General features: G+C 45.6%; 1 protein-coding gene across 2 annotated transcripts in view; it reads left to right on the top strand.

Annotated features, from left to right (window-relative positions):
* ZDHHC22 (zDHHC palmitoyltransferase 22) overlaps nt 1-25,438 on the top strand; it is a 61,700-nt gene that overhangs the window by 14,003 nt on the left and 22,259 nt on the right. Inside the window, exon 1 of one of the 2 annotated variants that reach the window (XM_073610860.1) lies at nt 20,268-25,432. The exons of the other annotated variant lie outside the window; for it this stretch is intronic. The gene's annotated coding sequence lies outside the window, so the exon portion shown is untranslated. Of the gene's footprint in view, nt 1-20,267; nt 25,433-25,438 lie in introns of those variants that run through there. 2 annotated transcript variants of the gene reach the window in all.

Below are 25,438 nucleotides of genomic sequence, written 5' to 3'. Positions count from 1 at the left end.
ACCACTTGCTTACTAGGCACTTAAACCCCCTTCCTGCCCAGACCAATTTTCAGCTTTCAGCGCTCTCACACTTTGAATGACAATTGCGCGGTCATGCTACACTGCACCCATATGAAATTTGTATCATTTTTTTCACACAAATAAAGCTTTCTTTTGGGGGTATTTAATCACTACTGGGGTTTTTATTTTTTGCTAAACAAACAAAAAAGTCTGAAAATTAAAAAAAAAACAAAAAACAGTTTTCATAGTATATATATATATATATATATATATATATATATATATATATATATATATATATATATATCAGTTCATAGATGAGAGCCCATTTAGAAAAAAAGAGTCCAACGGACTCAAACCAGTAATAAAAGAAAATATATAAATATATAAAAAGAATGGGCTTTTAAAGCTGTGGTTCCTATGGATAATTTAAAGTACGTCACATAAATGCATCAATCATTTTTATAAAGTTTATTATTTAATACATACAATATTTAATATCAAAAAGAGAAAAAAGGGCAAGTATAGGCCCACATCTAAAGAAGCACATAAACGTATCAAAAAAACTTCAGACAAAATGTCACACATGTTACACAGGGTCTGCCAACATGTTTCGTGACACAGGCCGCTTCTTCAGGGCTTCATTATCCGTGTATGAATCAAAACATCTTGAGTATTAGATGTGTTCGAGCTAGGGGGAGACCCTAATTAAATGCTTCATCTTGCTGATATAGTGCACAGGCAGGAACCAATCATCACATATAATATCTGCGTAAAAGAGTGATAACAAAACATCTTGAGTATTAGATGTGTTCAAGCTAGGGGGAGACCATAATAGGAGTAATGGGCTCTTGGGAGAACCAGATATCCCCTGAAGAGATCCCTGGTGCCTATGGCGTTTGTACTGACCTTTCGTGTATAACAGATCTGATGACGTTTGATTGAATGCAATCTAAATCAGGTGGTTTCCTCTTTGAATAGTGGTGGCTTATACAGATTCTGGACTTTGTTCTGAGCCCCACTCCTTAGTGTTCGAATATGCTCTATGCTGTCACTCTTTTACACTTTATAAGCCCATTCTTTTTATATATTTTCTTTTAGTTTTCATAGTTTGTTATAAAATTTTGCAAACAGGTAATTTTTCTCCTTCATTGATGTGCGCTGATGAGGCTGCAATGATGGGCACTGATATGCTGCACTGATAGGCTGCACTGATAGGCACTACTGATGGGCACGGATAGGCTGCACTGATAGGCACCATTTATAGGCACTACTGATGGGCACTGATAGGTGGCACTGATGGCCACTGATGAGGCGGTACTGGTGGGAACTGATGAGGCTGCTATCAAAGTGGCAATGATAGGCACTGGTAGGTGACACTGATAGACAGTACTGATAGGTGGCACTGATGATGAGGCACTGATGGGCACTGATTGGCAGCACTGATAGGTGACACTGGTGGGCACTGCTTAGCAGTGCTGATATGCACTGGTAGGTGGCACTGGTGGGCACTGGTAGGTTGCACTGGTGGGCACTACTTAGCAGCAGTGGGTCTGGAGTGTGCAAGACCGACGTTCCGTTTACCCCAGATGGTAATCAGCTTTTTTTTCTCCTCAGCAGCGTGAGGAAAAAAAAGCAGTTTACTGGCTCTATTTACATCAAGTCACGTGATCAGCTGTCATTGGCTGATAGCTGATCACATGGTAAGGGGCCGGGATCGCCCCCTTACTCTGATCTGTGATCAGCCAAGTCTCATGCTGAGGGTGCGCAGGCAGCACCTGCACTGGAGGACGTACGTAGACGCCATCCCGGCAATTTAGGCCCGCGCTGTATCCGTCTTGCGGCTATAGCATGGGCGGCAAGAGGTTAAAGCGACATTAAACCTTTGTTTTTGAAAAAAAATTAAATAACAAATATGTCATATTTACCTGCTCTGTGCAATTATTTTGCACAGAGCAGCCCCAATCCTCCTTTTCTTGGGCCCCTCGCCGGTGCTCCAGGCCCCTGCTAAGTGAATGCCCCCATGGAAAGCAACTATCCATGGGGGGCCCTGTGCGTGCTCGCTACCGAGCCGCTCAGTCTGCATCTATTGACACAAACCGGGCGACTCAGCCCCACCCCCCGGCTCCCTCGTCACAGCATTTGATTGGCAGCAGCGGGAGCCAATGGCTGCCACTGCTACCAATCTGCCCATAGGGAGACAGCGGCGAGAGCTCCTGTTCTCGTGCACGTCGATGGATCGGATCAGGTTCAGGTAAGAATGGGAGGGGGTTACCTTAATGCATAGCCTATAATAAGGCTTACCCGTAGGTAAAATGAATATCTCCTAAACCTGTGAGGTTTAGGAAATATTCACCTTTCATGCAGCCGCTGACGTCAGTGGCGCATGCACTCTGAAGGTCAGGTGGATGGTGCCGGACCTTGCCAGAACAGAGGACTCCACGCGCATGTGCGGTAGTAACGGTAGTGATGTTATGGCGGCTGTGAGAGGTCGGAGCCGCGAACCTGGAAGAAACGCAGAGGGAAACAGGTCAGTTCCCTCAGCGGTGACCGGGAGGCGGTGCGGGTACTTCGTTCTAAGGTAAGTATTTCATAATGAGCTAGTATGCGGTGCATACTAGCTCATTATGCCTTTACCTTACAGTTGTTTTTTTTTGTCAGGGCATACAACTGCTTTAAAAGAGAAGTATGGGATTTTTTTTTCTAATCATACTTAGACTGAGTCTATTTTCGGTCACCAAGTCTTGCTCCCACTGAGCTACATAGGTGAGAGAAGTAGGGGATGAATGATTGTTCAGAGAAGCATAGAGAGCCGAGATGAGGTCTGGGGATCCCGGGGAGTGCAAGCAGGTGTGTTCGAATGCAGTTTTCTGGAACGGGTACGTAGAAGTTCTGTGCAGCGAGGTGGGCCAATGCTGAAGTTGGAGGTAGCGGAAGAGCTCCCTTTCTGGTATGTCATGGGTCTCCCGAAGCGAAGCCCACGTGGGGAGTGATCTGGTGGTTAGAAAGTGTCGAACATATGAAAACCCATTAGTAACCCACCAGGAGAATGCCTGCAGTTGGTCTAGGCCTGGGGGGAAAAGAGGGTTATTAGTGATTGGGAGCAAGGGCAAGAAGGGCGACATGTGGCAAGCAGAGTACTGCACGGAATCCCAGACTTGTAAGCTACGTGGGGTCAAAGTCCACGGGCGCAGATTATGGGGTCTTTTACTTTAACTTTCAATGAAAATGGTAAACTGGACAAATAGAGAGGGTGAATCTCCTTAAAGGGAACACAGCAATAAAACCTGACAGGTGTTCCTCTCCACTTTATCTACTTTGCCTTCAGTTATACTATAATTTTGATCTCTAAGGACTACATGTCCCAAGGTACCTTGCTGCCTACAAGCAGCGATTCCTGTACTGCCTCCTGAAAATCCTTCTCTCAGCCCCTCTGTAGTTCAGAACAAAGGCTCTGTGAAATGTGTGACACATCCGTGCCTACTCACAAGATATACTGAATATGTGGAACAGAATTCAGGGAGGTAATTGTGTGGGGAGTAAGTTTACAAACTTCAGTATAGTTCAGATAAATAGGAGTATTTGAATTGTGATGTGGAAATGACTATATGATTCTAAATTTTGACCATATATGTGTTTTAACATCAGTAAGGTGAAACAATTCCCCCATAGTCTGCCATTCTTCCCCCCACTTCAGTGCATATGATAGGGCCTGTTCACGCTGGAGCACTAAAAACGTGGTATGAGCTTTTCAAGAGCGTCACTTGGGGAAAAAATTGACATCAAATATGGGGTGCACTTTTGGTGCGTTCTATTGATTATAAGGTGCATTTTTGGTGCTTTTTTCTAACATGGCACTGAAGATACAGCAAGCAGGACTTTTTAAAAACACAGAGCACTTTAAAAAAAAAAAACGCACCAGTAAAAGCGCACCAGTATGAAACGTGTGGTCATAGTGCTGAATGGACAGCTCCCCGTAGATCACTGGATGGGGCATCTGCAGGCTGATAGATATGTAGATAGGAGATCACTGCAGGCAGATGGGTCTGTAGATGGGAGATCACTGCAGGCTGATAGATCTGTAGATGGGAGATCACTACAGACCAATAGATCTGTAGATAAGAGATCACTGCAGGCTGATAGGTCTGTAGATGGGAGATCACTGCAGGCTGATAGGTCTGTAGATGGGAGATCACTACAGACCGATAGATCTGTAGATGGGAGATCAATGCAGACCGATAGATCTGTAGATAAGAGATCACTGCAGGCTGATAGGTCTGTAGATGGGAGATCACTACAGACCGATAGATCTGTAGATGGGAGATCAATGCAGACCGATAGATCTGTAGATAAGAGATCACTGCAGGCTGATAGGTCTGTAGATGGGAGATCACTGCAGGCTAGGAGTGCAACGGATCGTCATCGATCCGTGATCCGATCCGCGGAGGTTGATCCGTACGGGACACCCGCGATCCGCGGAGCGCTCTGTGGCCTCGGCTTCGGCCTAGCTCCGGAGCGGCAGTCATCTTGGTACACCTGGCAGCTGTTTAACACGTGATCGCTCCGTCAAATGACGGCACGATCACTTGTAACAAACCGGCGTCATGTCATACTGATCTGTACAGTGGAGGGGAGAGATCAGATGGCAGCAGTGACAATACTCTGCATTGCCCTGCCAATACTCTTCTATACCCTGCCAATACTCTTCCATACCCTGCCAATACGGAGATTGTGGATATTACAGTGGGGGAGATTTTTTTTTTGTTGATCCGAAAATGATCCGAACCGTGACTCCTGATCCGAGGAACGATCCGAACCGTGAGTTTTTTGATCCGTTGCACCCCTACTGCAGGCAGATAGATCTGTAGATGGGAGATCACTACAGACCGATAGATCTGTAGATGGGAGATCACTGCAGACCGATAGATCTGTAGATGGGAGATCACTGCAGGCTGATAGATCTGTAGATGGGAGATCACTGCAGGCTGATAGATCTGTAGATGGGAGATCACTGCAGGCTGATAGATCTGTAGATGGGAGATCACTGCAGACCGATAGATCTGTAGATAGGAGATCACTGCAGGCTGATAGATCTGTAGATGGGAGATCACTGCAGACCGATAGATCTGTAGATAGGAGATCACTGCAGACCGATAGATCTGTAGATGGGAGATCACTGCAGACTGGTAGGTCTGTAGATAGGAGATCACTGCGAGCTGATATATCTGTAGATGGGAGATCACTGAGAGGTGATATATCTGTAGATGGGAGATCAACGCAGGCTGATCCATCTGAGACCATTTAAGTGTGGGGTTGCTTCTCAGCCAAGGGAGTGGAGCTCACTTAAAATTTACTCATAAGAACACAGCCATGAATAATGAAAGGTACAAAAACATCCTCTGAGAGCAACTTCTCTTTTACTTTTTTTTACTTCTCTTCTCTAATTACTTTTCATGGCACCCTAATCGCGGTGCGATTTTGCCACAATAAATCGCTGCAAAATCGCGACACGCAAAGCTTGTTGCTCAAAAAGGAGCTTCTTTTGAGCGACAGCATCCCACTTTGCGATTTGCTGTGATTGCAGCGCAGTTTATCGTGTGCCATTAAGAAGTAATGGCATTGCAAATGCATCCCATGTTTTGCCTCGATTTGGAATCGCAGGCAGAATCATGGTGATTCCGCCCACGATTCAAATCGCCTAGGTGTGAATAGAGCCTAAACTTAATGTAATTGTCAATAAAAGCCTATTGTCATAAAAATGCTTGTAATTATACTTCTGACAAAAAGATCTAAACATACTGAGGCAGCAGGTTTTGTGAAATTTAATATTTGTGTCATTCTCAAAACTTTTGGCCATGACTGTATGACATAATTTTTGGACATGAACATACACTATATTGCCAAAAGTATTGGGACGCCTGCCTTTACACACACATGAACTTTAATGTAATCCCAGTTATAGTCCGTAGGGTTCAATATTGAGTTGGCCCACCCTTTGCAGCTAGAACAGCTTCAACTCTTCTGGGAAGGCTATCCACAAGGTTTAGGAGTGTGTCTATGGGAATGTTTGACCATTCTTCCAGAAGCTCATTTGTGAGGTCAGGCACTGATGCTGGACGAGAAGGCCTAGCTCGCAGTCTCCACTCTAATTTATCCCAAAAGTGTTCTATTGGGTTGGGGAAAGGGCTCTGTGCAGGCCAGTCAAGTTTGTTCCTCCACCCCAAACTCACTTATCCGTGTCTTTATGGACCTTGCTTTGTGCACTGGTCCAAATCATTTTATTAGAGGAGGGATTATGGTGTGGTTTTCCAGGGGTTCGCTTGGCCCCTTTTTTCCAGTGAAGGGAACTCTTAAAGTGTTACTAAACCCAGTAATATAAAAAGAGTTCACCCCCTCCCCCAGTACAAACAGCTTATAAATCTTCTTTTTACATTCAAATACTGCCACTTAATACATTTTTGGCTGATCTGTATACCACGGTCATGTGATAAACTGCAGGGTTTGCCCGAGTGCTGAGTGTTCAGGTAGGAGGAGATTTCCACTACATCCTGTGTCTTCATGCTATTATGGGAGGCAGATCATTCATGAATCAAAATGTGACATCCCACCTACTGTGTTCTTTTTTAGTTACTGGGTATGGAGGAGGAGGGAGGGACTGTGCTGTCATTTAGGATCTGTACACACACCCACATGTGTGATGTCAATACCATGTGACCTGCCTTCTATATGTTTGCTGTGTTAATTAACTAGCTCAGCTCAAACAAGGATTTCTTGGACCAAAAATTGGTTGCTTAAACGTGACCAATTATGTCATATGCCTTTGCTGTGGGAGCTCCAGGAGAATAATCCGGATGATTTTCGGAATTTTCTCTGGATGACGGACCTCTGCTTTCACCAACTCTTGGCATTGTTGACCCCTATATTACCCTGTTTCCCCGAAAATAAGACCTAGCGTGAAAATAGGACCTACAAGGACTTTAACTAGGGCTTATTTGGGGGGTAGGGCTTATATTGTAGCCATCACTGACAATCACGCTAGGTCTTATTTTCGGGGAAACAGGGTAAGAAGCAGGACACATGCAGGTGTTTTAATTTCTATATTTTTGGATGCATAGAATGCACTTTTTGGTTAAGTTCTATTGGTAGATAGCATGTCTATTTTTTTTTGTTTTCTTTTTTTAATGCACAATAAAAAAATTGTGCAGAATAATACTTGGCTATGTGTTTTACTTTAAATGAGAGTTTGGGAGTCGGCAGTTACATTTTCAAAAATACAATGTAAAATTGACAAGGGACACCAACATAGTTGTATCTTTGAGATTAAAAACTACGGATAATGGTGTTGTGGTAACTTGGCCAAAAAAAAAATAAAAAATACAAGCATAATATTATTCTTGATATCACTAGAAAAAAAAAGGAATTTTCAAATATGTTTGGCAGAACTCCATCAGTATCACCAGCAAAGCAGCTTCATTATTATCCCATTAAAGAAGAAGAGAATTGTGCGCTGCGTTTCGCCAATTCATAATTTGCCGTGTCACGAATGTTAAATCTCCATTATGAACGCTAGTTTACAAGTCCGATCGCTTCCAGCTCGTCCTTGCTTCCGAGCATGAGTGTTTGTACTTTGGACTTTTGTGTGACGGACTTGTGTACACACGATACAAAAATCTGACAACAGACCGTTGTCCGCCGAAAATTTACTAGCCTGCTATCCAACATTTGTTGGCCGAAAGTTGGCCAACAATTGTCTGATGGAGCGTACTAACAGTTGGATTTTAGGCAAACAGTCTGTCATCACACAATTCCCGGACGAAAATCCGAACGTGTGTACAAGGCTTTAGACTGGGATGCCATTAAAGTTCATGTGCGTGTAAAGGCAGGTGTCACAATACTTTTTACAATATAGTGTACACACACCCACACAGGTTGAAATGGATTGGTGTCTTTATTCAGTCATTTGCCTCGGCCTGGAAACCAGGAAGTAACTGAAGAAATGTAGAAAAAAAAATAGTTTAAAACAAGTAAATCTGATATACTTCCTATCTACCGTATTTATCGGCAAATAACGCACACATGCGTATAACACGCACATTCATTTTAAGAGGGAAGTTTCAGGAAAAAAAGCTAAACTTTAAATAAGGAACTTTGAAGCAAAATAAGGGTCAGTGCCCATCTGCAGCCTCACCATTGCCTTCAATGCAGCCTGATCAATGCCCATTTGCAGCCTCACCATTGCCATCAATGCAGCAACCTCACCATTGCCTTCAATGCAGCAGCCTCACCATTGCCATCAGTGAAGCCTGATTGATGCCCATCTGCAGCCTAGAGGGGACAGGGAGGGGGGTGGGACGAGCGCCAACAGATTACATACAGTGAGAATCTCCTATGATAGACAGAACAGTGGTCCAATGGCGGCCCAGGACTTCCTATTACAGAGGCCACCAAGTAGACAGGAGATTCTCACTGTATGTAATCTGTCGGCACTCGTCCTGCCCCCTCCCTGTCCCCTCCGAGGCAGCTAAAATTGAAGTATTGGCGTATAACACGCACACGCTATTTGCACTCGATTTTCAGGGTGAAAAGGTGCGTGTTATACGCCAATAAATACTAATACTAAATACTAATGCTAGTACCATAAGGATTACGAAAAAACAATGTTGATTGAGAGAGTGAATTTCTACTTAATTTGCAAAGATTTCCTCTCACTTCCTGTGTTGGTAAAGGAACAGGAAGTGAAGAGAAATCTTCCCAATGGGACATAGATGGCAAAAAAAACTGACAGGGGTTATGACCCTCCCTAAAGCCCGTACACACGGCCCGAATGTCAGGACACTTCGGCCGTTTAAATAAAAAACTGCCGCCATTCGGCCATGTGTGTAAGGGCTGAATAAAAAAAACAGCTCAGGTCGGATCCGCTGTACTAACAATGTGATGTTAGTACAGCAATATCCCCTGCTGTTCTGTTGTGTTCTGACAGGGGGACCCCCCCGCAAGAACACTCCGGTTAGCGATCTCAGCCATTGGCTGAGAGTGCTGATCGGGAGCCGGTCGGCATACCTTGTTTCGGTTATGCCCCTTCGACAAAATCAGGCCAATTGGCCTGCTTCTGTTGGACCAGCTGCAGTAAACATGGGCTGAATGTAGGCCGGTTTCTACAGAACCAGCCGATGCCACCAGAGATTCGCCCAGTGTGTACTAGGCTTTACCCAGATAGCAAGCAATTGAGCTGCAAGTTTGAAAATGACTTGCTAAGCTATTGCTAGATTTGCCAGGCTTCACAAGTTTTTTGCACAATTACAGCAAGTCCGCATTGCATGACTCCAGATCAACTTTCTTTGCAAACATTCTGCAAGTATGCTGCAAGTTCTGGTTCAGTTATGTTGTGCAATAGTCATCCCACCACAGGGGGCACTGTGGCTGAATTTTCATGCTGTAGACTTGCAGAGCTCTTGCTGTAGTGTAGAATCACCACTGCAACTTTGCTCTTGCTAGAGACTTGCCACGCAAATTTGCTGCAAATTGGAAAAGTGTCAACTAGAACTTGTGCTTCAAGTGCTCTGCAAGTGTAACTTGCCAGTGAAAATGTGCAGCAAGGTACATGACCCCCTCCCACCTTAAAGCTATATATGATTTAGCATCAGATCTCTCCTGGCAATGCCGCAAGGATCTTGGCACCTTGTTCCACATTTATTGGCAGTGTCAATCACTACACCCCTACTGTAAGTCAATACAAGACCTCCTACAAAGTTTATTAAATCCGACTTTCCCCATCTGCCCTAAGGTTTTTTTGCTAGGGTTACTTTCACACAGATTATCTAAGATTGCCACAAAATTAGCACGCCACATATTAACGGCAGCTAGGTGTTTGGTGGCTCTCCACTAGAAAAAGCAAATGCTCCCGTCCCCTATTAAACTATATGCGAGGATTAAGGATGTGGAGATTATGGAGTTACTGACAGCCCACCTCACCGACACGGTCAACCAACACAATGCCGTTTGGGGGCCCTGGCATCAGTGTGAAGATTCCTCATGAGTAGCGATCCTGCTTTACTGTCTGCGGTTGTGGTGAGCTCCAACACCTGGAAACAATAGGGTGGACAATAATAGGATGATTGGGATTATGACGGTGCCTATATCAAAGGAGTATACATAGTTTATGTTAAATTATAAATTTTATTACAAAAAACAGCAACACATAATTGGTTAAACATTAAAACAATAAAACATTTGATAAAAACTAATGGCAAAGTATTATACAAATAGCATTGTTAATCACTGGTATCCATGTATAAGGAGTGATCAATACTTGATGTCGTATGCCAACATGTTTCGCCAACATTGGCTTCTTCAGGGGTTTTTCTACAGACCACCAATTTTCATATGACTCAAGGAGACATCAAAGGAAGTCACCAGGTAGGTCCACAAGAATATGAAGGGGAGGCTCTGTGCGATCACAGGGAATATATAGGGACCAGGAAAGGTCTGCCATAGACAAGGAGTAATGCAGGGGCACCAGCATATAACTGCGATCTCATAATATGTAATATAGTCGCATATTGGCCACTCTTTATTGCCAACACAGAATCGCAATGGTCACCCCTGCTCCCTACCTGGAAACAATAGACTCAGGACCCTTTCTTTTTTCCTTTCTCTATCAATTTCTTTTCCTCTTTCTTTCTTTTCTTTTTCATTTTTGTTGGTTGCTAATTTCCTTTTAGCAGCTATTCTTGGACATCAAATGGTGCTTTGGATGCTGTCCCTGTGCCCGGCTGAATTTTAATCGGCCCGGTTGGGAACAGTGCCCAATTACTTGTATCTACGCAGCTAGACTGGTTGATACGCTTTTTCTTTTTAAATCGTTTTTTTTTTTTGTTGTAGTTGATTTGGTCACTTTACCTTATGCATATCTTTTAGCTATGTGTCTTTGTTAGACTACTGATTGATTAAGGACTTTATATGTTGTCCCCTGCCTGATATCTTATCTTTTTCGTTGTTATGTGGAAAAAAATAAATAAAAACTGTTAATTATAAAGATATGTGCAGCAAGTTAACAGACTTACAATTCAACACTGCCACAAATTTGTGTCAAGTTATCCTTGCTATCTGGGATAAATGGAGATCAGATCCCATTTTAGCGCAAAAACAAAGTCAAGATTCACAAATGTTCTCTTGCAACTCCAAACACTCTTCCTGATATCGTACAATCATAACCTGTTCTTTACTGTATGCTGGGTGGAGCTGGGTACATATTTAATAAAATGTGATGGTCTTATCCTGTGTGACACAACAAGGGTTAATGATTAATACAGGTGCTGTGAGCACAGCCCAGAGCAAACAGAGATCTCTCATTGTGTGCTGGGCTACTTTAGTAAATAATGCTATAAAAAGAGAACAAGGGAGGACTGCTCAACCAATGACTACGCAACAAAGAGCGCATAGCAGGACAATCGCTCGGGTGTCGGGATCCTGCATTTATTTTTTAACCAGAGCTCTGTCTGCATGGGGTTTGTATGCTTACCTTGTGTTTGTCTGGGTGTCCTCACATAACCCCAAAACTTACTGGTAGGTTAATCAGCGCCTCAAAAATTGCCCCAAAGTATGTGTGGCCGTGGTGGAGTGTGCAGAATATGTTAAAGTTTTATAAATATATAGTAATAATAGTAATCTGTGACTGTGGTGGAGACATTAGAGTGTACATTTTTATTTATTAAAAATCTTACAAACATACAACATACATTTTTTTTTTACATATATACAGAATAAATAAATGATATATAAACAAACAAAAAATAGCTTACTTCAGCATAGAATACAAACTGGCTTTTTAGCCAAAAAAAACAAAAACAGAACTAAATATTTAACCACCTCCCGCCTGCGCTATAGCCGAAAGACGGCTGCAGCGCAGACCTAATTTGATGGGAGGGCGTCCATAGACATCCTCCTGTGCTCGAGCGGCCTACGCGCCCCCTGTAGGGCGCGCATGGTGCGTTCTGTGATCAGCGAGTCTATGAGACTCGGCTGATCACAGATCGGAGTAAGGGCTCGATCCCGACCCCTTACCACGTGATCAGCTGTCAGCCAATGACAGCTGATCATGTGACGACAACAGAGCCGGTAATCGGCTATTTTTCTCTCCTCACGCCGACCACCGGCAGCTGTGAGAGGGACATCAGTCCAGATCGTGGAGAGCCTCTGCAGAGGCTTCTGTGCCCACCAGCGCCACCTAGTAGTGCCCACCAGCGCCACCTACCAGTGCCCACAGTGTCACCTATCAGTGCCCACAGTGCCACCTATCAATGTCACCAATCAGTGCCTCATCACCAGTGCTGCCTATCAATACCACCTACCAGTGCCCATCAGTGCCACCTACCAGTGCCCATCAGTGCCACCTACCAGTGCCCATCAGTGACATCTATCAGTGCCACCCATCAGTGCCATCTTATCAGTGCCCATCAGTGTCGCCTTAGCTGTGCCTATCAGTGTCACCTTATCTGTGCCTATCAGTGCAGCCCATCAGTGCCCATCAGTGCAGACCATCAGTGCAGCCTCATCAATATCAATGAAAGAGAAAAATTACCTGTTTGCAAAATTTTATAACAAACTATGAAACATGTTTTTTTTTTTCAAAAATTTCTGTCTTTTTTTGTTTTGTTTAGCAAAAAAAAAAAACCCAAGTGGTGAAAAAATGATAAAAATTGGTCTGGGCAGGATGGGGGTTTAAGTGCCCAGTAAGCAAGTGGTTAAACCAAGATATGTTATTATTATTATAATGCACAACAAAGCCCTAACCTCCACCTAAACAAACCCACAAGCTAAGAAACCCATGCGTGCAGCCTTTTTTCACAAATCTGATCTCATCAAAATCTAGGGGACGTGAAAGGACAGAAAGAAAAGCCGCCCACCCAGAGACTGACATTCCTACACACCTTTGTCCAAGCCCTAGGCTGCCACCTGTCCTTGTCAAGACCCCGAATCTTCCCAACCTCACCCAGAATGTTGTGCTCCACCACTTTGTCAGGAAGGACTTTTTTTCCGAATGGAAACCTGACACCGTGCATTAACTAACTACTAAGCTAACTAGAAAAAATGTCTCAAAATCAAAATCCCGATGCATCTCAAAAGACCCGTACGACCACTCCACATAACTTAAGCGGGAAAGGGATACCCAGAGCCCCACCCACCCGCTTATAGACTTCTATATTTAAGGGGCACTGAAGCAAGTAATGGTCCATCGTCTCCTCCACCCCACCACATTCCACTCTTGGACAACCACAGTTCTCCGCAGAGCGATGCTTCAGGTTGCCCTTTACACAGAGTCTGCCATGGAACGAGCGCCAGGCCAAATCCTGAAACTTTAAAGGGATTCTCTCTAGATTGAGCAAACGCAGACCCTCCCTCATAACAGGACCTGGGCAATCCTTCAAGGCCAGTGGCTTGCTAACGGCAGATTCAACAACCCTCCTCTCCAAGTCCTTCCTAGGAAGAGACTTAATTTCCTCCGTCGTCACTCGCCACTGCCGAAGCATTTTCAGGCACAGGGGCAACATAAGCCGGGAGCTCACCATGTCGGACCCTCAGGCTTTTCACTGGCCCACCATTCTCCCAGCTTCGCAGAAAAGGCCTAAACAAGGACGGAAAAATACCAACCCACCCTGGCGGTTCCTCTGCCAGCATGTTAGCAAAATTATGTTTCAAAAACATCAGAGAAAAAAAAACACCGGGTTGACCATACCTAGGCCACCCATCCGCCTGGGAAGGTAGGTTACAGACCTCTTAACGACATTCAGTTTGTTCCCCCATAACAGTTGGGAGAAACAGCTGTAGATTCTCGCATAGAGAGACACTGGCAAAACACAGACAAAGCTGATATACAGAAATACCGGGATCAGGTAAGTTTTAATCAGGTCAATCCTTTCCCTGTAAGAGAGTTTCCAATCCTTCCAGGTGGCAACCTTGGCATCGATATCTTGTAGCCTGCTTTCTCAATTTGCAAGGCCGTAATCGCTGGGACCAAATTTGATGCCTAAAACTTTAATTTCCTGCCAGGGCTCTGGGTAGGTGTCCGGAAACATTAGACATGGGACATTAGAGTGTAAGCTCCTCTGGTGCGGAGACTGACATGAATGGCTCGCGGTTCTCCGAAGAGCACTGTCTAATATGTCAGAGCTATATAAATGTATAATAAAATGTATAATAATAATTTTGTGGTGCAGATGTGTGGTGGGACATTAGAGTGTAAGCTCCTCTGGTGCTGAGAGTTTTGTGAATGGCTGAAGGGTCCCTGTACAGTACTAATATGTCAGTGCTATATAAATGTATAATAATAATAATAACAGTGTCTGACTGTGGTGTGGACATTAGAGTGTAATTTTTTGTTTATTAAACATACAACATAGAAACATATTTACATATATACAAAAAATAAATAAAAATGAATATATACTGTATTTATCAGCGTATAACACGCGTCGGCGTATAACACGCACCCTAAGTTAAGGAGGGAATTTTAAGGAAAAAAACTTTTAGGAGGAAAGTGTAAGGAAAAAAAACTCACATTTAAATGCCCATCAGTGCAGCCTCATCAGTGTACATCTGCAGCCTTGTCCAGTGTTAATTGCAGCCTTGTCAGTGTAGCCTTGTCAGTGTAGCCTTGTCAGTGCAGCCTTGTCATTGCAGTCTTCCAGTTTAAAAATGGCGCCGCCGAGATACAGAGCCGGATGTCCTGTGTATCTCGGCGGCTCTCGGGTCCTCTTGCAGTCCCGAGCGGAGCCAAGTGTACTCGGCTCAGCTCCGCTCACAGTCACGCCCAGTCCCTGTGTTATGTCCATCGTAGGGCGGGACTGGGCGTGACTGTGAGCCGGGCCGAGCCGAGTACACTCGGCTATGTATCTCGGCGGCTCGATCCTCCGCTCACAATCAGCGGGGGATCGGCGTATAACACGCACCCACGATTTTCCCCTGATTTTAGGGGAAAAAAGTGCGTGTTATACGCCGATAAATACGGTACATAAATAAACAAACACAAACAGGCTTACATCAGAAAATAACAGAAAAGAAAACGTATTTTTCCCCCCTGAAAATAACATAAATAGAATTATATAGAAGGAAACATAATTTTGTTATCTGTAAACTACTAAATTATGCAAAACACAACCCTACTTCAACCTAAACACACCCTCAGGCTAAGAAACTATTACATATTTAACCCATGCATGCAGGGACATTAGAATGTAAATTTTTTAAATTAAAAAATCATACAAACATACAACTTATTAATAAAAACATATTTACACATAAAATAAACAACTAAACAAAAAAAAGCATGCTTACATCAGCAAGTAAAGAAAACCGTTTCCTGACAAGATAACATATTAAGAAACATATTTTAATGACAACAAAAAAGAAACTACAAACCCCCAAAACTCAACTTAAACACAATCCAGGCTAAGAAACCTTTTGAGATTTAATCGCCGTCAGGATGCGATTCCAACCCCCCCCCCCCATTAACCCCTCCCCCCACATCATTCACCCTGACTTTCACATCATTCAACTTGCATTCTGCACCAGCCACCCTCATTCCCTTCCCAGCTCCCCACCCCCCCACCAACATCCAATCCATTCCTCACTCCACCCCTCGGTGTCCGCTGACCTCCAGCTGCACTTCTGCCACGCTGAGGAGGAGGGGGTTATATTCTGGACCAGCACCCTCCGCTGCCTTCACTACACTAGGAGAAACAATAGGTGCAGACACAGACTTAACAACCACACTTTCTGACACTAACTGGGAGACCACAGACTGGGGGGACACTGACACCACAGACGGCCTCACCGATTCAGACGGGACAGAGACACTAGGATCCCCTGGTACAACCTCCGCCAATCCAGACTCTTCTCTTCTCTACTCTTCACTAACTCTAGCTTATTGTGCACAGCCTTAGGGCACCGGCTATAAGGGTGACCAACCTTATCACATAGATTACATTTAATGATCTTACAGTCTCTCGCCAGATGCCCCAGTTCCTGACACAAAGAGAACTTCTGTTCTGGACATTTAGAGGAGAAATGACCCTTGACTCCACATTTATGGCACAGCTTAGGTTGACCAGGGTAGAAGATGGTAATTCTATCTCTACCAATAAAGGAAGAGGAGGGCAAATGCTGGACCACATTCCCACACACACTTAACCTCATTGATATTGACCACCCACCCGTCCAGATTCCCCTATCATCCACAATCTTTTTTAGGGAAACGACGTTTCACCAAACCTCCTCAACCAGACCCATAAATCCTCGGTGGGGTATAGACTCAATCCTTGTCAGGATAGTCACATTTTTTATCAAGGGCTGTCTTGAGACAACTTCAGGGACAAGCCCCTTCCAGTCTGGCTGGCCCCCTTATACATGCTCATACTGCTCTCAAAACAGATCCAGCGATTCTGGACGCACAAATGATAAATCATATTCATAGGAACCAGCCAGACCGATGAGAGCATAAATATCCTTCGCCTTAAAACCCATGGCTAGGATCTTATCCACAACCACCCTCCTGATAGGTGGAATACCTCCTCCTTCCCACCTGAGCTGTACCACATTCCTGCGTTTAATGGAAGAAGGGGAGTTAGGTGAAAGTCGCACAACTGGCTCCCTTCCACCACCAGTAGATTACTTTGTCCTGACACAGCCTTAGCATAACTCCTAACTGGGACAGATGACACATTAACTGGTTGCATAGGAATATTAACTGGCTGAATAGAAACCTCTGAAATCTGGTTTGGTAAATTACCCACCACTTGATCCTCCCTCCTCCCCTCCAGCACAACAGTCCCGCTTACCATAGTCCCAGAAGTACTACAGTTACCAGCAGTCACATCATCAAGTAAAGTCTTCTGTTTAGAAAAAACACCAGCTGTTTCAGTGTTCATACGGCCCTCCTGCTCTGCGGTTTCAATGTTCATGCAACATTCCTGCTCTGCAGTTTCAATGTTCATGCAACATTCCTGCTCTGCTCTGTTAGTGTCCATGTGGGACTCCTCACCGCCAGCAGAAACTTCTCTGTCTGGATACATGCCATCTCTTCCTGCATTCCCATGATCTTCATCTGATGAGTCTGTGCCACTCAAGGGAGATTCCATTCTGTAATGGCCTGCAGCAATCCGCCATTTTCCTCAACCTCCTCCTGAGAGGACCCAGGCTGCTGGGGAGGGAGGGGGGCAGATACTGACTCAGGTGCAACAGATCCTGAGACAGGGGTAGTACTGGGGCCACCATGTGAAGCCACTTCCTTACCCCCCCATCCATACAGTCGCTGTTGCTCTGGTATCCAACCTCTGGCTGGTATTGGCACAGGCACTTTCCTTCATCTGTTGGAATCTCTCCTCATTCTCACAATTTTCTCCGAACACACCGCTGCTCTCCTTCAGAGAGGCGACCAACTTCTCCTGCTTTTTTAATGCCTCTTCCAGAGACTTCGGTTTGGAGACTTCCCTCTAATGCCCCGTACACAAGGTCGGATTTTCCGACGGAAAATGTGCGATCGGAGCGTGTTGACGGAAATTCCGACCGTGTGTGGGCTCCATCTGACTTTTTCCATCGGATTTTCCGACACACAAAGTTTGAGAGCAGGCTATAAAATTTTCCAACAACAAAATCCGTTGTCGGAATTTCCGATCGTGTGTACACAAATCCAACGCACAAAGTGCCATGCATGCTCAGAATAAATAAAGAGATGAAAGCTATTGGCTACTGCCCCGTTTATAGTCCCGACGTACGTGTTTTACATCACTGCATTCAGAATGATCAGATTTTCCGACAACTTTGTGTGACCGTGTGTATGCAAGACAAGTTTGAGCCAACATCCGTCGGAAAAAATCCTAGGATTTTGTTGTCGGAATGTCCGATCAATGATCGACCGTGTGCACGGGGCATTACTGTTTCCAGACTTACTATGCAGGGATTTCTTTTTCCTGAGATCTTCTTTCATGACAGAAAGTTTCTGTTCCTCCTTAGCAATGCGGCGAAGTCTGTTCACCACTTTATCCTGGAAGACTCCTCTTGCATAGGAACAGGCCTAGGATCCATTGCAGCTTGAGCACATGAAGTAGGCCTCAGTGCCTCTGAAGAGCCTCCACCTTCGTCTTCCCCAATATGGTCCATGCTTGCCTAGGAAAAGCCTGCATGAGAGGCCACAGGCTTGCTGCTTATCTCAGCTGAGATCATAGCAGAGTGAGCCAACGGCACCCAGCAGAACAGCATCACCTGGTGGAGAAGCTCCTCTGGTGCAGAGACTGATGTGACTGGCTCAGTGTTCTCTGTACAGCACTGCAGTATAACTCAGAGCTATACAAATGTATAATATAATAATAGTGTGTGACTCCTTTGGCACAGACACTGATGTGAATTATTTAGTGTTCTCTGTTTTGTTCTGTGGAATACATAAGCACCATATAAACATAGGAAATAATAAACTGTCAGCTCCATTATTTTCACATTACAGCTGTGGGGTATGATATCAGAATACACAATGCATTGTACTCTTGGCCATATTATTATGCAGGTTTTATATAGAGCCAACAGTTTGCACAACTCTTAATAAAATAAAGGGAGACAGTACAGTTACAATACAATTCAAGACAAACAGATTAAGAGGGCCCTGCTTGAGAGCTTACAATCTAAAGGGAAGAGCAAGTCATACAAAAGGTAATAACCGTGTTGGGATGAGTTGTTCAAGAATGTAGTTAGGCTGTATGGTACATTACAGTAAGTAACCCCATAGGGTCACACGCATTAGCAATGGAGTAAAGAATAAAGGGTTAGATTGGTGATCAGTGGAGAAGTGTCCAATACATTTCTGTTTCAATCTTTTTATTTGGTTTTTAAATGACAATAAAAACCTTATAATGTAACAAAACAAAGTACATAATGACACCATCATCAGACAATAACATATTTAAAGGATAAGGAGTTTAGTCAGGAACCCATGGAATGTTCATCAGTAGGTACCAGGAACTGTGCCAATGTGGTCAACTGTGAAGAGTCCCGTTCAGGATAGCAAGGATAACTTGTCACAAATTTGTGGCAGTGTTGAATTGTAAGTCTGTTAACTTGCTGCACATTTTCACTGGATAGTTCTACACTTGCAGGGCACTTGCAGCACAAGTTCTAGTTGACACTTTTCCAACAATGCCAGATATATCTTAGCCACCCTAATTGCACCCTTACATTTTCTGTTGCATTCTTTGTAAAGTTTGAATGCTGATGATGATCCCTCAGCCTTGTATTTTTTGAAGGCCTTCTCCTTTGCTTTTAAATTTATTTTTAAACTGGAGTTAAGCCACTCAGGACTTTTGTTCGCTCTTTTAAACTTATTTCCCAATGGGATGCACTGGGTAATGCCCTTATTTAATAAGCTCTTTGTTCCTAAGATTTTATCCCAATTAATATCTTCTAGCAAGGGTAGTAGTTTAGGGAAGTTGGCTCTTTTGAAATTCAGTGTCTTTGTATTCCCCTTATGTTTCCTATTTGTGTGATTTATACTGAAGATAATTGACCTGTGATCGCTGTTTCCTAAATTGCCCCGTATTTCCACATCCGTGATCAGGTCTGTATTGTTGATAATCAGTAGCTCTAGTAACGCTTTGTTACTAGTTGGCGTATCTACCATTTGACCCATGAAATTGTCCTGCAAGACATTTAGGAACTGGCGAGCCTTAGACGAATGCGAGGTTCTTTCCGCCCAGTCTATGTCTGGATAATTAAAATCCCCCCGTGGATGCTGTCAGCCGCCATACATTCAGGGACAGCTATGATTGCTGAACAGCCTGCACTGTTGCTGAGCGGTGCAGCTGTGACAGCAGGGACGCTGACTGGGTATTTGGGCAGGACACTCTGGGGGGGGGGGGGTTGGACCCAGCAACAACTGGCTGTGGCTGCGCCTTAGGGCGGCTGCCTAGTTCGCCTAGTGGTAGCACCGGCCCTGTTAACATGTCAACATGTCAGAAGCTGTAACTTGGGCCAAAGATAGTTCATTCCAGTCTATCTGGTCACTGACTGTTTATGCAAATACATGTAACTGAGACCTCTGCTTTTTTTTTTTTTTTTTTATGGCAGGAGATCCCATCTAGGTCATTGCACAGACCCCATGGAGGGGGTGATGACAGGTATAAATAATTTCCCCCTTCCAAGAATGGAACCCCGTTGCTCATCTGGAGGGAGAAGTGCACCTAAGCAGAAAAAAACTATAAAAATAGAGCAGGAAGACAAAACCATCCTTCACTGGAAGGAAGTGACCCTATTTGCATCTGTTGGCAAACCTGCCTTGTTCCACATACTTATACAAAACAAACAAGGAAAAGAATCACAGCCAAAGAACATGGAAAATAAGCTAAATGGGTCTGAAATGCCAGTCTGAAATATGGCCTGAGCTTGCAGTGATATATTCTTCCATGCAAGAGAAAAAATGATCTACGCTACAGAGAGCTATGCATACAGCTCACAGACATAACACAGACTGTGGGCTGTATACAGTGCAGACTTGAAGGGGATGTGAAGGTTAATCCTCAGTACAGACACACAGTGGCGCCTGGCCAGGTCCCTGGATGTAAGTGATGGAGAGGATGAGGGAGGTATCTGGTGCAGAATGAAGAGGAGGGATGCAGAGGACAGGGAGGAGGTATCTGGCACAGGATGCAGACAAGGGATATAAGGTATCTGGTACAGGAAGAAGAGGAGGGATGAGGAGGAGAAAAAGGGTAGTTATTCAGTACAGGGTGGAGAAGAGGGGTAAGGAGGCAAGGAGAGCAAATGGCAGGGGCAGAAATGAGAGCGGAAATGAAAGGGGGGGCAGGTATCAGGTACAACATGGAGAGGAGTGATGCAGAGGAGGAAAGGGCGGGTATCTGGTAGAGGATGGAGAGGAGAAATGAGGAGTAGGGAAGGGCAAAGTGTTGATATGATGTAGAGAAAATGGAAAGGAAGTAGGGAAGGGCAGGTATCTAGCAAAGGCTGGAAAGGAGGAATGCAGAAGAAAGCAGGTGTCTAGTGCAGGATGAAGAGAAAGGATGAGGAGTAGGGGAGGAGGGGTATCTGGTACAGAGTAAAGCGATGCAGAGGAAGGAAAGGGCAGGTAACTAATACGGGATTAAGAGGAGGGGAGGAGAGAAGGCAGGTATCTGGTACTGGATGGATAGAAGGAATGCAGAAGTAAGGAAGCAGGTATCTAATGTAGCATGGTGAAGAGGAATGAGGAGTACAGGAGGGTGGGTATCTGGTACATGGTGGAGGGATGCAGAGGGGGGGGGAAAGCAAGGGTATCTGGTACAGGAGTAGGAGGAGCGGTGCAGAGTAGAGAAGGCAGGTATCTGGTACTGGATGGAGTGGAGGAATGCGTAAATAAGGAGGCAGGTGTCTAGTTCAGGGTAGTGAAGAGGAATGAGGAGTATGGGAGGATGGGTATCTGATACAGAGAGGAGGGATGCAGAGAGGTAAAGCGAGGGTAGGTAACTAGTACAGGATTAGGGTGATGGGTCCAGAGGAGAGGAGGCAAGTATCTGGTACTGGATGGAGAGGAGGAATGTGGAAATAAGGAGGCAGGTGTCTAGTTCAGGGTGGTGAAAAGGAATGAGAAGTATGGGAGGATGGGTATCTGGTACAGAGTGAAGGGAAGCAGAGGGGGAAAGCAAGGGCATCTGGTACAGGGTTAAGAGAAGTGGTGTAGAGGAGAGGAGGCAGGTATATGGTACCAGGTGGAGAGGGGTTATGAGGAGAAGCGAAAAGAACGTATCCAGTACAGGATGGAGGGGAAGGATGAAAAGGCCAGTAGAGTAGGTATTGGGTACAGGCCTGAGAGGAGCGATGCAGGTATATGATACAGGATAAAAATGAGGGAGGAGGTTTATGTTTTTCTGGAATCGGCTAGAGAGGAGGGGTGAAGAAGTGTGGAGGGCACTTGGCACATATTCAATGCAGCATAAAGAGAAAGGAAGTGGGGGAAAGTAATCTGTTATAGTATGTAGGGGAGAGGAGGGCAGGTATCTTGAACAGGATGGAGAGAAGGAATGAGGTGTAGCGGAGGGCAGATATATGGTACAGGATGAAGAGGAGGGATGAGGAGTAAATCAGGATAAGAAGTAGGGGCCGGCAAGTGTTCAATATAGGATGGAGAGTAGGGACGCAGGAGTAGGAGGGGTGGCTATCTGGTACAGGAACGAGAGGAGAGATATGGAGGCTAGGTAACCAGTACAGGATGGAGAGGCGGTATATATCTGGTACAATACAGAGAGGAGTGATATGGAGGCCAGGATGGATGGAGGAGAGATGAAAAGGCCAGGAGTACAGGAATTCGCTACAAGAGAGAGAGGAAGAATAAGAAGTAGGGAAGGTCAGGTATTTGGTACAAGGTGGATGAGGAGTATGGAAGGATAGGTATCTGGTATAGGGTGGTGGAATGCAGAGGAGAAGAGGCAGGTATGTGATACAACGTGGAGAGAAGAGATTGGGAGTAGAGGAGAGCAGTTATCTGGTACAGGACACAGAAGAAAGATGTGGAGGCCAGGTATCTAGTATAGGATGAAGAGGAGAGATGCAGATGAATGGAGACATGAATACAGGAGGGCAAGTATCCAGTTACAGGATTGAGAGAAGTGAAGGGCAGGTATCTGGTACAGAATAAAAAGGAATTGATTAGGAGTTAGAAGAGGGCAGGTATCTGGTACAGGATAGAGAGGAGGGATGAGGAGCAGAGGACAGCAGGTATATAGTACAGGATGAAGAGGAGCAATGAGGAGTAGGGGAGAGCAGGTTTCAAGCACACTGTGGAGCAGGGGGATTTAGAGGAGAGGAGGGCAGGTATCTGGCACAGAATGGAGGGGGGTATAAGGAATAAAGGAGAGCAGGTATCTGACACAGAAAAGGGGGAAGGATGTGGAGGCCAGGTATCCAGTACAGGATGGAGAGGAGGAACAAGGAGTAGGGGTGGATGGAACTGGTACAGGATAGCGAAAAGGGATGCAGACGAGAACGGAGGCAAGCATCAGGTACAGGGTAGAGAGGATGAACGAGGAGTACAGGTACAGGATAGAAAGGAGGTGTGAAGAGGAGGAGAGGCAGATATTGGTACAGGATGGAGAAGAGGGATGAGGTGTAAGGAAGGGTGGGTGCCTGGTACAGGATAGAGAGGGGGAAGAAGAGGAGGGGAAGGCAGGTATCTGATACAAGATGGAGAGGAGGGGAGAAGAGGAAGGGAGGCAGGTACAGGATGGAGGAAAGTGATGAAGAGTAGGGAAGGTGGATGTCTGGTAAAGGATAGAGAGGAGGGATGAAGAGGAGGGGAAGGTAGGTATCTGGTACAGGTTGGAGAAGAGTAATGAGGAGTAGAGAAGGGTTTGGTGTATGGTACATGATAAAGAAGAGGGGGGAAGAGAAGGAGAGGTGGCTATCTGGTACGGGATGGAGAGAAGGGATGTGGAGTAGGGAAGGGTGGGTGTCTGGTACAGGATAGAGAGGGGGGATGAGGAGTAGGGAAAGACGGAAGCCCAGTACAGGATAGGGGGGAGGGGTGAAGAGGAGGAGAGTCAGGTATCTGGTACAGGATGGGGAAGAGGGATGAGAAGTAGGGAAGGGCAGGTGTCTGATATAGGATAGAGAGGAGGGGTGAAGCGGAGGTGAGGCAGGTATCCGGTAAAGGATGGAGAAGAGGAATGAGGGGTAGGGAAGGACGGGTGTCTGGTACAGGATAAAGAGGAGGGGTAAAAAGAAGGAGAGGTATCTGGTACAGGATGGAGGAAAGTGATGAAGAGTAGAGAAGGGTGGGTGGCTGGTACAGGATAGAGAGGAGGGTTGAAGAGGAGGAGAGGCAGGTATCTGGTACAGGATAGAAAGGAGGGATGAGGTGTAGGGAAGGCCGGGTGTCTGGTACAGGATAGAAAGGAGGTGTGAAGAGGAGAAGAGGCAGGCATCTGGTACAGGATAGAGAGGAGGAATGAGGAGTAGGGAAGGGTGGGTGTCTGGTACAGGATAGAGAGGAGGGATGATGAGGAGGAGAGGCATGGTACCTGGTACAGGATGGAGAATAGGGATGAGGAGTAGGGAAGGGTGGGTGTATGGTAGAGGAGTGGTGAAAGGGAGAAGAGGCAGGTATCTGGTACAGGATGGAGGAGAGTGATGAGGAGTAAGGAAGGACGGGTGTCTGGTACAGGATAGAGAGGAGGTGAAGAGGAGGAGAGGAAGGTACCTGGTACAGAGGAATGAGGAGTAGGGAAGGATGGGTGTCTGGTACAGGATAGAGAGGAGGGGTGAAGAGAAGGAGAGGTGGTTATCTGGTACAGGATGGAGAAGAGGAATAAGGAGTAGGGAAGGGCGGGTGTCTGGTACAGGATAGAGAGGAGGTGAAGTGGAGGAGAGGCAGATATCTGGTACAGGATAGAGAAGAGGAATGAGGAGTAGGGAAGGGCGGGTGTCTGGTACAGGATAGAGAGGAGGGGTGAAGAGGAGGAGAGGTGGGTATCTGGTATAAGATGGAGGAAAGTGATGGAGAGTAGGGAAGGGCGGGTGTCTGGTACAGGATAAAGAGGTGGTGTGAAGAGGAGGAGAGGCAGGTATCTGGTACAGGATAGAGAGGAGGAATGAGGAGTAGGGAAGGGAGGGTGTATGGTACAGGATAGAGAGGAGGTGAAGAGGAGGAGAGGCAGGTATCTGGTACAGGATGGAGGAGAGTGATGAGAAGGGAAGGGTGGGTGTCTGGTACAGTATAGAGAGGAGGGGTGAAGAGGAGGAGAGGCAGGTATCTGGTACAGGATGGAGAAGAAGGATGAGGAGTAGGGTAGGACAGGTGTCTGGTACAGGATAGAGAGGAGGGGTGAAGAGGAGGAGAGGCAGGTATCTGGTACAGGATGGAGAAGAAGGATGAGGAGTAGGGTAGGACGGGTGTCTGGTACAGGATAGAGAGGAGGGGTGAAGAGGAGGAGAGGCATGGTACCTGGTACAGGATGGAGGAGAGTGATGAGGAGTAGAGGAGAGCAGGCATCTGGCACATGCTGGAAAGGAGGGATGTAGAAGAGAGGAGGGAAGTATCTAATACAGGAATGAGATGAAGGATGTGGAGGCCAGGTATCCAGTGCAGGCTGGAGAGCAGGGATGAGGAGTAGGGGAGGGTGGGTGACTGGTACAGGATAGAGAGGAGAGGAGGCAGGTATACATTAGAGGATGCAGAGGAGAGGAGGCAGGTGTCTGGTATAGGATGGAGAGGAGGGATGGGGAGCAGAGGAGGATGGGTATCCAGTACAGGATAGAGAGGAGGGGTGAAGAGGAGGGGAGGGCAGGTATGTGGTATAGGGGGAGGAGAATGGATGCTGAATGAGATATTACAGATGAAGCCACCTCAGGATGAGCCGGGACCAGCACTGCAGACAGACGGAAAGCTCCTTTTGTGGCCAAGGTCAGT

Source organism: Aquarana catesbeiana, linkage group LG13, assembly GCF_042186555.1.
Source record: "Aquarana catesbeiana isolate 2022-GZ linkage group LG13, ASM4218655v1, whole genome shotgun sequence".
In the NCBI taxonomy this organism is placed as follows: Eukaryota; Metazoa; Chordata; class Amphibia; order Anura; family Ranidae; genus Aquarana; species Aquarana catesbeiana.
This window is presented reverse-complemented; position numbering and strand designations above follow the sequence as displayed.